This window comes from Drosophila kikkawai, chromosome 3L, assembly GCF_030179895.1.
Source record: "Drosophila kikkawai strain 14028-0561.14 chromosome 3L, DkikHiC1v2, whole genome shotgun sequence".
In the NCBI taxonomy this organism is placed as follows: domain Eukaryota; kingdom Metazoa; phylum Arthropoda; class Insecta; order Diptera; family Drosophilidae; genus Drosophila; species Drosophila kikkawai.
Window position 1 is genome coordinate 26,220,082 of NC_091730.1, and position 15,583 is coordinate 26,235,664.

The 15,583-nt window shown below is 38.0% G+C and overlaps 2 long non-coding RNA genes across 2 annotated transcripts; both read left to right on the top strand.

The window, feature by feature from the left end:
• Nucleotides 1-209: 209 nt before the first annotated feature.
• On the top strand, nt 210-1,255 carry LOC138928553 (uncharacterized). Its single transcript, XR_011444971.1, has 3 exons — nt 210-485; nt 540-671; nt 726-1,255. It is a non-coding gene; the product is annotated as an uncharacterized lncRNA (long non-coding RNA).
• Nucleotides 1,256-8,443: 7,188 nt separating this feature from the next.
• On the top strand, nt 8,444-10,064 carry LOC138928532 (uncharacterized). Its single transcript, XR_011444949.1, has 3 exons — nt 8,444-8,748; nt 8,803-8,934; nt 8,989-10,064. It is a non-coding gene; the product is annotated as an uncharacterized lncRNA (long non-coding RNA).
• Nucleotides 10,065-15,583: the final 5,519 nt, after the last annotated feature.

A 15,583-nucleotide genomic window follows, 5' to 3' on the forward strand; every position in this document is an offset into this window, starting at 1 on the left:
ATATTCATTGAATAATTTCGTTTGAGAAACGAACAGAGTTTGTCTCGATTTGTGCTTACCCGATTGGCTAGACCAGAATTTGATTAGTATTTTATCTCAGATTTAAACCAATTGCGATTAAAATTTGAATTTGAGATCCTGAGGTTGATGTTACCAGATCTGACATAGATCAGTGTGGCCATATCGAGTAGGTATCGATATTAAGCTTAGAAGCGTTACCAGATCAGAAATGGATCGGTGTAGCCATATCGATTAAGTATCGATGGCAAGCTTAAAAGCGTTGCCAGATTGTCGTCCTTTGACCAGGCTGTCAAGTGCATTTCCTGCGGCCATTCTTTTTCATTGAACCGGCAGCAGAAGTGGACGTGCGTCTCTCCGTTTGAGAAAATTTAGTTAAAAAGCTTGCAAAGTGCGAAATATTGAATCGCGAAGTGGCATCCAGCTAGTTGAAGTGGTGAACAAGTGCCACAAGTGATTTTTATAAAGTGAGTAAGCTTGCGTCTGTATTTTGGGTAAATTTAACCTCGAAATTTCTACAGATCGCAAACTTAACTTTTTACCGGCGCTGCCGAGACCCAGACGGGGCTCCTCGCCGTCGTTGCTGGCACAGTGATCCTCATCAGTGGAGAACCGAGCAGGAAACTCCCAGGATTACAATATTTGGGGCACAGGTACGCCATAGCCGCCGCCAGTGCGACACGGTCTTAATTAAATTACATTTACAGATCGTGCCCTACGTAATGAACTCATAACGAGTTAAAGAATTGTCAACTCGGAACGCCGTAATCTCGTAACGAGTTAAGGAGCTTTAAAAGGAGCTAAAGAGGGTTCAGGAACAAGCATCGAGAACTTCTGCTGAACTCCAGAGCGTCCTAAGGAGCACCCCTCTCGGGTGGCCTCCTAGGAGGGGCTTGCGAGCCGTAAGGATGTCTAATTAGCATGGCTGCGCTGCTGAACTTCGAGGGAGAGTAATCCTGCAGCGCGTCGTTGCCTGATCGAGCAACGCATCTCTACCAGGAGCCGTTTAGGGATTTCTCTGTGTTTTCATGGTTCCTGTAGCGAAACTTTGACCTGCGAGTCATGTCAGATTTAACCTCACTTCCATATTTTTGTGCTTTTGCCGTGGCCGATCAGATTTAACCTCACTTCAATATTTTTGTCTTTTGGCATGGCCTAACGAATTTAGCCAAACTTCTTTTTCTCGCTTTTGTGGCAGCCGATTTGATTTACACGAATTAAAACAATTTAAATGTGCTGCGAAGCAGAGTTATTTTTGAGAGACAAATGCGAATCAAATGTCAACAAATCAAATACAATTTTGGAATACTGTGAAGAAAGTGCCCGGAGGCAAACCATATTTTGAATTAATGTGTGAATTTCGAATTATTTTAAATACTTCGAATTAATTTAGTTTTAACTATCTATAAAGTTTCTTCAATCGAGAAAAGTTAAAGTTAGAGTACCGATGAATTAAGGCCAGTTCTAAATGGCATCGAAAAGTTATAAAGCTAAAGGAAGCAAGGGTCTGTCGAATTTCTTTTTCAGTGAACCACGCCGGAGATCGATCTTCTTCGTTGGAATTATCCTGAGTGAGTTACATAACCAATGGTATTGTGTTCTTTCGACAAATTGAATGAGAGAAGTGACCTCGACTTAATGCTTTCCTTAAATTGAAATTGAAATGAATTATGTTTTGCAACTTTTCGAAATCAGAACGGAACTTAGCTTACATTTTTTTTCTAAAACAATTACGTTAACTAATAGAAATAAAATCTAGATTACGGAATCTATTATTATTGATCTCGATTAAAATGAAGTTTAGTTTTGAAACAAGTAAATGAATTTCAGCAATAATATTATTTTTTTAAAACTTAATTACAGTTAGTTAAAGTGCATCTAAATATAGCTGCGAATTTAGTATAATTTTGTTCATTTAAAAAAAATGATTACCTCTTTAGATCAGCTACACTTAGAGAAATTTCGATTAAGTTTTATTTAAGGTCAATATTAATACATCTATTATCCTTTAATTATATCTACACTTACCTTACAATGTTCCTAGATTATTCTAGCTATAAGAATATTAGAAAAGACGATTAAAATCATGAATATCTGAAACTAAAACTTTTTGAACTCTGCTGATGAATCCGTGAGAGTAGGGTATCCAAAGGGGTCACCGGAGTTATGCCTCCGAAGGAAGGTGATCATAGGTTGGGTGGGCATACCGCGAGCACAACAACAGCCGTGTTCTCGCAAAATTAGCTTTCTCAATCCTTTATTTTCTTTCTTCTAATCTCTAATCTTTCTCTCTCTCTTTTCTTCTGAATTTATTTGTTTTCTATTCCGGTTTAGTTCTAGTTCCTTTTCTTTTGTCGCAAGCACGCTCAATTCTCGATTCTTTTAATAATAAAGCGCAGAGGTCTGGGTCAAGCAAGACCACCACCCCAAAGCCGACGAGCTAGAGCCGGATACTATAGCGTGCCCCCGCAGCTCAGATCCTCAGTAACCCGTCAGATTTACTAACGTTACACGCTACAGTTATAATTTTATTATTAATAAGAAAAAAAGTGGCGCCCAACGTGTGGGGCCTCAGTGAGTACAGTAATACCTCATTGAGACTCACAGATAGATACATTCAAAAATCTTTTCTATACTTTCAAATTTTCAACTTTAATTTTCTTCTCAAAAATTTTTTTCGTTCATTTGTTAATTGATTAGGAAAACAAGGAATGAGAACTTTGGGTTTTCTTCTAGGCCACGATTAAATTTTAACGGTAAAGATTTTCCTCATTACGCAAAGGTGAGAAAGAATTGGGTGGAGGAAAATACAGATGAATCGAACCTTGGTTGATCTTCTGGCCCTGTCTAAATTTTTCAAATCGTTGCGTAAACAAAACTCTGGGAATTTAAATTTTCTTGTAAGATTCAATCGCTTTGGAATATAGAGTTACTGTCATATAGACGTACTCTATCCACGAATGACTAACAGTAAGATTTAAATTTCATTTCTCCTCAGAGGAGTTAGATTTTGGTAGAGTTATAATAGGAATACAAAGGTTTTGTTTTCGAATAAGCCGTTGTCCGTTTGATATTTTTACAAATTTTAGCATCCTCTCTGTTGGTTCAATTTTTTTTTTGAAAGATGCGAACCACACCACTCTGTTTCTTCAAATTCTATATTTTTCGAGTAAGTTCACTAATAAAATCGGTACCCTACGACACGGGGACATCAAGCATTGAGTTCAAATTTCTAAAAGATTTTGTTATATATATTTTTTGTAGGTTTTACGACATACTATTATCTTATTTCGTTGTTGGTTTGAGTTATTGTATCTTGATTATCGCTATTTGAAATCTCTTATCTCTTATCTCTATCGTTACCTTATCTTAAAATGGGAGTAGATCACTCTCCAGACAAGGGCTCTCAGGGAGTAACCAAGCCAGTCTGTCCGTTGTGTAAACTTGAGATCAAGTCTGCAACTGACATTTTTAAAACGTCATGTAAACATGAGTTCCACAAGAAGTGTACAGAACTACACTTTAAGAGAAGCGAATTCTGTCCCGTTTGCGAAACCGCTTGTAGACCAGTAGCAGAAAATAAAGGGTTACAAACACGATCGCAATCTAGAAGTCGTCAAACAGAGGTTTGCGAAACTAGAAATCCATCAGAGGAGATGCCTAGTACGTCAGTTAGGTTAGATAGCAACCAAATTAATAACGTTAATGCTATTACTTTACTTGCCATGGAGCGTAGATTGCTCGAGATTTTATCGGAGAAAATGACCGAGTTAGTGAAAACTACCGTGGTTGAAAGTGTTAAAAGTATTATTGCAACACCTACTAATTCTGCTGCTATTGGTGACGAAAGGTCAACTACGCCTACACCGTTAGCAGAAGCCATACAACCCCAAACTAGTGGTGGTGAACAAATACCTAATGTAAATAGGTTTATGACTAACACTGGATCGCCAGTTTCTCATAGAAGTTCTTCGTCTGATCTCATAAATAGACCCGACAAAGTAGTTCACATCCTGAACGGATGGAAAATCAAATACTCAGGATCAGGTGTAACTATAGATAATTTTATCTACAGAGTAGAAGCCCTCACGCACCAAACGTTAGAAGGAAACTTCCCAGTTCTCTGTAGGCATGTTAGCGTTCTCTTTGAGGGTAAAGCCAACGAGTTTTATTGGCGCTACCACAAATCAGTTTCCGAAGTTCATTGGGACAGGCTATGTTCCGCATTACGGTGTCAATTTCGTCAAAGAAGAGACGATGTGGACATAGAAGAGTTAATACGAAACAGAAAACAAAAGCCTAATGAGACATTCGACAGTTTTTATGACAGTGTAAACGTTTTAATTGATCAACTGGAGACACCATGGTCCTCCCGAAAACTTGCACGTGTTCTTAAGAACAATTTAAGACCTGAAATAAGGCACGAACTACTGAACGTAGATATTGGAAATGTTCCCGAATTGAGAGAAATATGTCGTCGACGCGAAGCTTTTCTTGACGATGTCAAACATTCGCACGGTTACACTAAAGTAACTCCTTTTCGACGAGAAGTCTCGGAGTTAAGTTCGAAAGTAGATTCACAAGTTGAATTCGAATCCGATAACGATTTAGAAGTTGACGCATTTTCCTTGGTGTGTTGGAATTGCCGCAAAGAGGGGCATAGATACCAAGATTGTCTGTCTGAAAAGCGTGTCTTTTGCTACGGCTGTGGAGCAGCTAACACTTACAAACCGAATTGTGTTAAGTGTACAAAAAACTCGCAATTCGGCATTACGAAGTTGCAACACAAAGTGAAGACTTCGAATGCCGCCCGTCATCAGTCAACAATGACCGATTAAAGGTTGTTGCAGATTTAGAAGCAACACCATCTAAAACACTTGACGTTCCAATTAACAATGTCAGTTTACTGCATTGTAAAATCAAAGATATAACTGAAATAAAAATACCTTGCTTTTACCTTGAACCTTGTACTCAGAAATCTACATCTCGAAGTTCTAGGAGAATCAGAACGTTTTGGCGGAATGTCAAAAACTGTACACTCGGATTGCAATATATATGTGGTATTCCCACTGGAACTAGAGATCTTCGTCCATTTTTGCCTATTCGGGTACTCGATTGTACTGTTTACGGGTTACTCGATTCCGGAGCTTCTATTAGCTGTTTCGGCGGTGAATTAGCTAAAGAGATAGTCTCGACAGGAAAAGCGTATAAGTCGCTAAATATTAGTGCTACCACGGCAGATGGAAGTCCACAACGTATTATAGGCAGAATGAAAACTGATGTAGAATATGGTAGTGTATCAAAGACTTTAAATATCTATATATTGCCTTCTCTAAAACAAGATCTTTACTTGGGTATAGATTTTTGGAGGCTGTATAATCTTCTTCCGAAGAATTTGCAGATATCAGAACTCGAATCGAGTGATGTTGGCAGAAAGGTCGGAGTTGATCAACACGACTTATCTGAAGAGATGGAGTCAAAGCTAGCTAGTGTCATAAAATGTTTTCCGTCGTTTACCGATGAAGGTCTTGGCAAGACCAGCTTGATAACTCATTCGATTGATGTAGGGAATGCTAAACCAATAAAACAACGTCATTTCCCAGTTTCGCCTGCAGTGGAGAAGAGTATGTATGAAGAAATTGACAGAATGTTAAAACTAGGCGTGATTGAGGAATCAGATAGCGCGTGGTCTTCACCTATTGTCATGGTCACTAAACCAGGCAAAGTGAGAATCTGTTTAGATTGCCGCAAGGTCAATAGTTTCACTGAAAACGACGCGTATCCACTTCCCCAGATCAGCGGAATTTTAAGCCGCTTACCTAAAGCCGAAATCATAACAAGTCTTGACTTGAAAGACGCCTATTGGCAAGTGCCACTTGAAGCTCAGTCTAGAGATAAGACTGCTTTTACAGTCCCTGGTAGGCCTCTTTATCAATTTAAGGTGATGCCATTTGGGCTATGTAATGCCACCAGTACCATGTCTCGTTTAATGGATAAAGTCGTTCCCGCGCATCTTAGGAACGAAGTGTTTGTCTACTTGGATGACCTTTTAGTAGTTTCTTCTGACTTTGAGAGTCACCTGGAAGTTCTCAGAGAGATAGCTGTTCAAATCAAGCGTGCTGGATTGACGATCAATATTGGCAAAAGTCATTTCTGTATGCGGAGAGTTCGCTATTTAGGTCACATAATAGGAGATGGTGGTATTCGAACCGACCCTGGAAAGGTGAAGGCTATTACTGATTTTCCAGTGCCGAAAACACTGAAAGGCTTGAGAAGCTTTATGGGTTTGTGTGGTTGGTACCGCAAATTTGTACCGAACTTCGCAACAATTGCTGCGCCGTTGACCGATCTGATGACAACAAAGCGAAAATTTTCCTTGACACCCGAAGCGTTAGAAGCATTTAAAGTGTTAAAGAGTCGCCTTAGTCAAGCTCCGGTTTTATGCAGCCCAGACTTTTCTAAACCATTCGCCATTCATTGTGATGCTAGCAAGTCTGGAGTTGGTGGAGTGCTAGTGCAAGTATCCGAAGAAGGAGACGAGCGCCCGATAGCATTTATTTCAAAGAAGTTGAATAAAGCTCAGCGCAACTATACTGTGACTGAGCAAGAATGTTTAGCTGCGATAGTAGCGCTGAGAGACTTCAGAGCCTATGTAGAAGGTCATGATTTTAAAATCATAACTGATCTGCTTCGTTAAAATGGCTCATGTCCAATCACGACCTTAGCTCACGCTTAGCTCGATGGGCATTAGCTCTGCAAAGATATCGTTTCAAAATCGAACATCGTAAGGGTATTTTGAACGTTGTTCCTGATTCGTTATCGCGTGTAAACGAGGATGAAATAGCAGCTGTAGATCTGCAAGAAGGTTTACTCGTTGATTTAAACTCAGAAGAATTTAAGTCCCCGGAATACCAAGACTTAGTAGCAAAGGTTAATGCTAATAAAACAAACTTTCCGGATCTTAAAGCTGAAGACGGATATGTATACAGAAAAGCAGGACATCTAACTGGTGAACAAAAGCATGATGAGTATGCATGGAAGTTATGGATATCTAACGGTTTAGTATCTAAAGTTCTGTTTCAAGCGCACAATAGTCCTTTAGCGTCCCATGGAGGAATACATAAGACTATTGAACGAGTGAGAAGATACTATTTTTGGCCTCGACTCGTGCCTGACGTAAAAGCGTACATTAGTTCTTGTGAGACTTGTAAGTCTACGAAGGCACCGAGTCATGTTCTTAGGCCGCCTTTGGGAAAAGCGCCAGAAACGGTTAGACTTTTTCAGCGAATTTTCATTGATTTTCTTGGACCGTACCCACGTTCTAGAAGTGGAAATATCGGAATATTTATTGTTCTCGATCATTTTTTGGAAATATCGGAATATTTATTGTTCTCGATCATTTTTCTAAATTTATTTTCTTAAAACCGGTTAAGAAGATAAATGCGAGTGTCGTAGTTAAATATCTCGAAGGAGCGCTGTTTATGACTTTTGGAGTTCCGGAAACAGTTGTGTCTGACAACGGTTCTCAATTTCGTTCTGAAGCATTTCAAAAACTGATGCGGCAGTACGAAATATCGCATACATTAACGGCTGTCCATTCGCCGCAAGCCAATGCGTCTGAACGCGTTAATCGTTCTGTTATCGCTGGCATAAGAGCTTATCTACGTCCGGACCAAAAGGACTGGGACGAGTACCTAAATAAGATATGTTGTGCCTTAAGATCCTCAATTCATTCAATTATAGGGACTACCCCATACTATATGGCTTTTGGTCAACATATGGTAACCACAGGTTCTACATATTCCTTGTTGAGGAAGTTGAACATGTTAGACGATCGTTCATTAATGTTCAATCGGCAAGATTCGTTCGAATTGATTCGGGAAGATGCGACTAAGCAAATGCAGAAAGCACACGAACAGAACGAAAAGCGGTATAATTTGCGATCGCGAGAAGTATCTTTTGCTGTAGGACAGGAAGTTTTCCGTCGCAATTTTAAGCAGAGTTGCTTTCAAACCGGATATAACGCTAAATTCGGGCCCACATTTGTGAAAGCTCGGGTAAGGAGAAGCTAGGAAGTTCATATTATGAATTGGAAGACTTGCAAGGTCGAGTCCTGGGAAATTATCACGCAAAGGATATTCGACAGTAAAGTCGCTCCAGGCGGTATCAGCCTAGGGAAAAAATACCCTAGTCTGATTGTGGCAGGGGGGCTTTGTAACGGCGCCTGTAGCGTCTGCAAAGTAAAATATTCATTGAATAATTTCGTTTGAGAAACGAACAGAGTTTGTCTCGATTTGTGCTTACCCGATTGGCTAGACCAGAATTTGATTAGTATTTTATCTCAGATTTAAACCAATTGCGATTAAAATTTGAATTTGAGATCCTGAGGTTGATGTTACCAGATCTGACATAGATCAGTGTGGCCATATCGAGTAGGTATCGATATTAAGCTTAGAAGCGTTACCAGATCAGAAATAGATCGGTGTAGCCATATCGATTAAGTATCGATGGCAAGCTTAAAAGCGTTGCCAGATTGTCGTCCTTTGACCAGGCTGTCAAGTGCATTTCCTGCGGCCATTCTTTTTCATTGAACCGGCAGCAGAAGTGGACGTGCGTCTCTCCGTTTGAGAAAATTTAGTTAAAAAGCTTGCAAAGTGCGAAATATTGAATCGCGAAGTGGCATCCAGCTAGTTGAAGTGGTGAACAAGTGCCACAAGTGATTTTTATAAAGTGAGTAAGCTTGCGTCTGTATTTTGGGTAAATTTAACCTCGAAATTTCTACAGATCGCAAACTTAACTTTTTACCGGCGCTGCCGAGACCCAGACGGGGCTCCTCGCCGTCGTTGCTGGCACAGTGATCCTCATCAGTGGAGAACCGAGCAGGAAACTCCCAGGATTACAATATTTGGGGCACAGGTACGCCATAGCCGCCGCCAGTGCGACACGGTCTTAATTAAATTACATTTACAGATCGTGCCCCACGTAATGAACTCATAACGAGTTAAAGAATTGTCAACTCGGAACGCCGTAATCTCGTAACGAGTTAAGGAGCTTTAAAAGGAGCTAAAGAGGGTTCAGGAACAAGCATCGAGAACTTCTGCTGAACTCCAGAGCGTCCTAAGGAGCACCCCTCTCGGGTGGCCTCCTAGGAGGTGCTTGCGAGCCGTAAGGATGTCTAATTAGCATGGCTGCGCTGCTGAACTTCGAGGGAGAGTAATCCTGCAGCGCGTCGTTGCCTGATCGAGCAACGCATCTCTACCAGGAGCCGTTTAGGGATTTCTCTGTGTTTTCATGGTTCCTGTAGCGAAACTTTGACCTGCGAGTCATGTCAGATTTAACCTCACTTCCATATTTTTGTGCTTTTGCCGTGGCCGATCAGATTTAACCTCACTTCAATATTTTTGTCTTTTGGCATGGCCTAACGAATTTAGCCAAACTCCTTTTTCTCGCTTTTGTGGCAGCCTATTTGATCTACACAAATTAAAACAATTTAAATGTGCTGCGAAGCAGAGTTATGCGAATCAAATGCGAGTAATGCGAATCAAATGTCAACAAATCAAATACAATTTTGGAATACTGTGAAGAAAGTGCCCAGAGGCAAACCATATTTTGAATTAATGTGTGAATTTTGAATTATTTTTAAATTCTTCGAATTAATTTAGTTTTAACTATCTGTAAAGTTTCTTAAATCGAGAAAAGTTAAAGTTAGAGTACCGATGAAATGAGGCCGGTTCTAAATGGCATCGAAAAGTTATAGAGTTGAAGGAAGCAAGGGTCTGTCGAATTTCTTTTTCAGTGAACCACGCCGGAGATCGATCTTCTTCGTTGGAATTATCCTGAGTGAGTTACATAACCAATGGTATTGTGTTCTTTCGACAAATTGAATGAGAGAAGTGACCTCAACTTAACGCTTTCTTTAAATTGAAATTGAAATGAATCATCTTTTGCAACTTTTCGAATTCAGTACGGAGCTTAGCTTACATTTTTCTCTAAAACAATTACGTTAACTAATAGAAATAGAATCTAGATTACGGAACCTATTATAATTGATCTCGATTAAAATGAAGTTTAGTTTTGAAACAAGTAAATGAATTTCAGCAATAATATTATTTTTAAAACTTAATTACAGTTAGTTAAAGTGCATCTAAATATAGCTGCGAATTTAGTATAATTTTGTTCATTTAAAAAAAATGATTACCTCTTTAGATCAGCTACACTTAGAGAAATTTCGATTAAGTTTTATTTAAGGTCAATATTAATACATCTATTATCCTTTAATTATATCTACACTTACCTTACAATGTTCCTAGATTATTGTAGCTATAAGAATATTAGAAAAGACGATTAAAACCATGAATACTTAAATCTAAAACTTTTTGAACTCTGCTGATGGATCCGTGAGAGTAGGGTATCCAAAGGGGTCACCGGAGTTATGCCTCCGAAGGAAGGTGATCATAGGTTGGGTGGGCATACCGCGAGCACAACAACAGCCGTGTTCTCGCAAAATTAGCTTTCTCAATCCTTTATTTTCTTTCTTCTAATCTCTAATCTTTCTCTCTCTCTTTTCTTCTGAATTTATTTGTTTTCTATTCCGGTTTAGTTCTAGTTCCTTTTCTTTTGTCGCAAGCACGCTCAATTCTCGATTCTTTTAATAATAAAGCGCAGAGGTCTGGGTCAAGCAAGACCACCACCCCCAAAGCCGACGAGCTAGAGCCGGATACTATAGCGTGCCCCCGCAGCTCAGATCCTCAGTAACCCGTCAGATTTACTAACGTTACACGCTACAAGCCACTGCTTATGATAATAAGCTACAAAGTGTGAAAAAAGTGTCTTGTTCACTGCAAAAGCTTCAGTTTTCGGAGAGCGAAAGTCTCAAGAATCAAATTAGGTGGAAGCAATGGTAGATGCAGAAACTTCATAAAAACTGCGTAAAAAGCCTTGTTACGTTTCACCTCAACTTTGAATCCAGGTATTTTCTTTGCATTTTTTTTTCATGCCTGGCTGAAATGAAAGCAGCAAGCGACGCCAACGCATTTCAGCAGCACCTGTGATACCCTACTTGACCTATTTTTTATAAATGACCCCAGCAAGATTTTACTTTATGACCAGGTTTCAGTACCAGTTTTTTCTAGACACGACCTAATTTTTCTGACATATGACACGTCCTTAGACTATAAAACAAACTTTTTTGCCTATAGAGACTTTAGGAATATTGACTATACTGGACTTCAATTAGATTTAGGTTTATGTGACTGGGAAACTATTTATCTCCAACCTAACGTTGACATTCAACTCCAAATCCTAAATAGCAATATACAGTACCTGTTTGAGAAATTCGTACCCTTAAAAACCAAAACGCCAAAGCCCAGACAGACCCCCTGGTTTACTATAGAAATTAAGAATCTTATACGACAGCGTGATGCCTCTTTTAAAAGATGGAAGCGTTATAAAACTAACGAACTCCACAGTCATTACAAGACAGCCAGGGAAGCGGTTACCAAAAAAATAAAATTGGCTAAACGTGACCACTACAAACAAAAATTTGATAACTGTATATCATCAAAACACAGATGGACAGAACTAAAAAAGCTAGGGATCGGAAAGTGCGTACAGAAAACCGAGCTCAACGTTAATGTTGAAGCACTAAATCAACAGTTCACTACAATTAATGTACCTGAAGCAAAACGTAACGTGTACCTGAACAGCGTAGCCCCCTGTGATAATATATTTAACTTTGTGTGTGTTAGCCAATGTGATGTCCTTGATTGTATACTTAAAGTTAAGTCTAATGCGGAAGGTCTAGACAACATAAATCCTAAATTTCTGAAATTATTGTTGCCATGTCTACTGCCCTATGTTACGTATATTTTTAACTCTATTCTTACACAATCCTCATTCCCAACCGCGTGGAAATTGGCTAAAATACTACCGATTCCTAAACAAAACAATGAGTACAGACAGATCTCCATTTTGCCATTTCTTTCAAAAGTGTTCGAAAACGTACTAGCCGGCCAGATACAAGGTTTCCTGGATAGAAACCTCCTCCTACACAATAAACAATCTGGCTTTCGTAGGAAGAGAAGCTGTTTAACAGCAATAACGGACATCACAGAGGACATCAGACAACAACTTGACAAAAACCATGTTACAATCTTGACGCTACTTGACCATAGCAAGGCTTTTGACTCCGTGAATCACAATATACTTTGTACCAAGCTAAAAAACCTATTCAACTTTTCGGATACCTCAGTTAGACTGATTGCGTCTTATCTTACTGATAGACTTCAAGCAGTTTTAGCAGGGGCGGTGACCTCCGCCGTAAAAAAACTGACTCGTGGCATTCCTCAGGGATCAGTCCTTGGCCCATTACTGTTTGCAATATATGTCAATGATTTACCAAATGTCCTGTCCGATTGTGAAGTACATTTGTATGCCGATGATGTCCAGATTTATGTCAGTAGTCCTGTTCGTGAAATAAATGTATGTATAAGTACTTGTAACAGAATGTTGTCCTTAGTGCAAACGTGGGCTGAACATAACTGCTTGAGTATAAACCCCAAAAAATCAAAATCTATTTTAATTAGTCGCAGGCCAATTGATACAAATGTCCTTACAAAACCAATAATAAATAATATACCTATAAGCTATGTCGATCATGCAGTTTATCTGGGACTAACGTTCAACAACACCCTGTCTTGTAGAGCTGGGAAAAAATCGATTCTCAGCGAATCGATTTTTTTCGATTTTTTAGAAAATAAAATCGATTAAATCGATTAAATCGAAAACAAAACTTTTTTATTTTTTACTTCAAATAAATTCAGAAAAAACCAGAACTTAAATTTATTTACATAATCATTCTTAAACAATAAACCCAAAATGTATTCATAATAAATCAAATTAATTTTTCTGACCATAACCAGTGATTAATTGATTTTTTGTTTTAATAAAAATATTTTGTTTCTTTATTTTAAATAAAATTATTCAAAGCCTTTATTTTAAATATAGTAACTTATTTTAAACAAAAATATTTAAAATAAAGGTTCATAAAATAAGAAGCAAAATAAATATAAAAACAAAAAATCAAAATCAATTATTTACTGGATATTTCCAGAAAAATTAAATTAACTTAAATGAGATCACAAAAAACCAAAAATATTTTCAAATTATAAAAATATCAAAATTCGACTAGCCAGTGGTTTTTGTTGGCAAAAACGAGCTTATTCAAAGTTTTGGGTTTTAAAGCCGCACGTTTATCGGTTATAATACATCCAGCCTTACTAAATACTCGCTCTGCTTCTGTTGAGCTAGCTGAAACGCACAGATAGAGCAAAGCATGGACCTTGTCGATTAATCGATTCTTTCTAAACCGAATCGATGCATCGACCGAAAAGAAAGAATCGATTTAATCGATGTTGACATCGATTTTTTCCCAGCTCTACTGTCTTGGGGCAATCACATATCGAAAGTAACCGGTCGAGTCTATGGTATCTTGCGTCAATTGGCAAATACCAGAAACTTTTTACCCGAACACATAAGAGTCCTGATTTCTAAAACCATTCTGATTCCCACCCTGTTTTATGGTATAGAAATATTCGGGTTTTGCGACAGACGGGACACGAGAAAATTAGTCACAGGCTTAAATTCTATTGTTCGTTATGTGTTTAATTTAAATCGTTTTGACCATGTATCACACTTGACTACTAAACTACTTGACTTAAACTTAAACTCCTGGATTAATCTTAGAGCCCTTTCATTTTTCCACAAAATAGTGAAAACCCATGAGCCTTCTTACTTGTATAATAAATTAATACCGGCAGCCTCGCAAAGGACTAAAAATTTTATATGCCCTCGAGTCCAAATGCTCAACTCCGAGAGGCAGTTCTTTGTCAACGCTATCCGTCTATGGAACCAATTACCCCATGAACTCAAAACTATTAGGAATGCAACTCAATTTAATTCAAAAGTAAAACTATATTTAAGAAACAACGCATAACAAACAAATAAACAAACAGCAAACTTCATATTAATACGTAATTAAAGATATAAAAATAAATAAAATAAAATAAAAATAACTAAAAAAAAAATAACTAAAAATAATAATATAAAATAAAATAAATAAATAATTAGTTCATATAATAATTAATGTACTAGGTATTAAGTAGAAATCCTGTCTAATTTTAGCTCAAGTGACCAGGGCATTAATAATAAGTATTTTATACTTGTAGCACTGGGCTAATTTTGTCAAAATAAAAAAAAAAATTACGCATCGCTTTCTCATAATCCGAAATAAATGAAGCACCCCCCAAACTACAAATGTTATACTCAATATATGTGAACAAATGTTTTATTGAAAAATGAAAGGGTTTAGATAAAAAACAATCACATAAAACTAATTTTATAAAAATATTAAATAAAAAGAATTAAAATGATTACCTTTTCCATATACTTGATGTATGTGATAAGCAGCTGCTTAAAATCTCCGAGCGGGCATACCTTGAATGTTGCATCTATTAAAAATCTATAAAAAATCTTTAACGCAGATGTTTTCCTCCATTAAGGAAATCGTTTTTTCCGAAACAAAAATGACATAGGAAAACGATTCAGAATGATGCAAGTGTTTAAAAAAAACTTGTCGTTTTTAAGAAATCGTATTGGCCAGTTGGAAAAATGTGCTTTCGATAGAAACGCAAAAGAAGTAATCATTACAGGAGTAAGCTGCTCTGAAGAGCATGTCTTTCCAGTGATGTAACTTTGTAACGTCATTGAATATTGAAAAATCATTTTAAGCACTTATAGTACATAAGTTAAGGAAATACAATACAAAATAGATTTCTGATTTTTTTAAAATTTTTTTTAAATAAAAAAAAAAAAAAAACACGAAAAGAAGCTAACTTTGGCACGTCGAAGTTTGTATACCCTTGCAGATTGGTTTTGATATGGCAGCTATATGATATAGTCGTCCGATCCGGCCCGTTCCGACATATATAGCAGTGAGAGTATATAGAAGACTATATGCAAAGTTTCATTCAGATAGCTTTAAAACTAGGGACTAGTTTGCGTAGAAACGGACAGAGGGACATACGGACATGGCTAGATCGACTCGGCTGTTGATGCTGATCAAGAATATATATACTTTATAGGGTCGGAAAGGTCTCCTTCACTGCGTTGCAAACTTTTGACTGAAATTATAATACCCTGCAAGGGTACAAAATATGATATGATATAGAGAAAGTATTCCACATCGTTTACACCAGTTTAAAAACAAGAAAGGAAGCTAACTTCGGCACGCCGAAGTTTGTATACCCTTGCAGATATTATTTCATTACATTTTACCTATACTATCTGACGTCAGGATGTTTAGAAGAACCCTGGAGGACTCCATACACCTGCATATGGAGATTAACTCTGCCGAGGACGTAGATGACGCTGCCATACTTCTGGAGGATAAAATCAAGGCTGCAGCAGAGCTCGCAATGCCCCCGGACAGGAGCCGCCACACCGCCTTCCTCTACCACCGGACATCAGGGCACTGATCGACACCAAACACAGGCTCAGGAGGGAATAC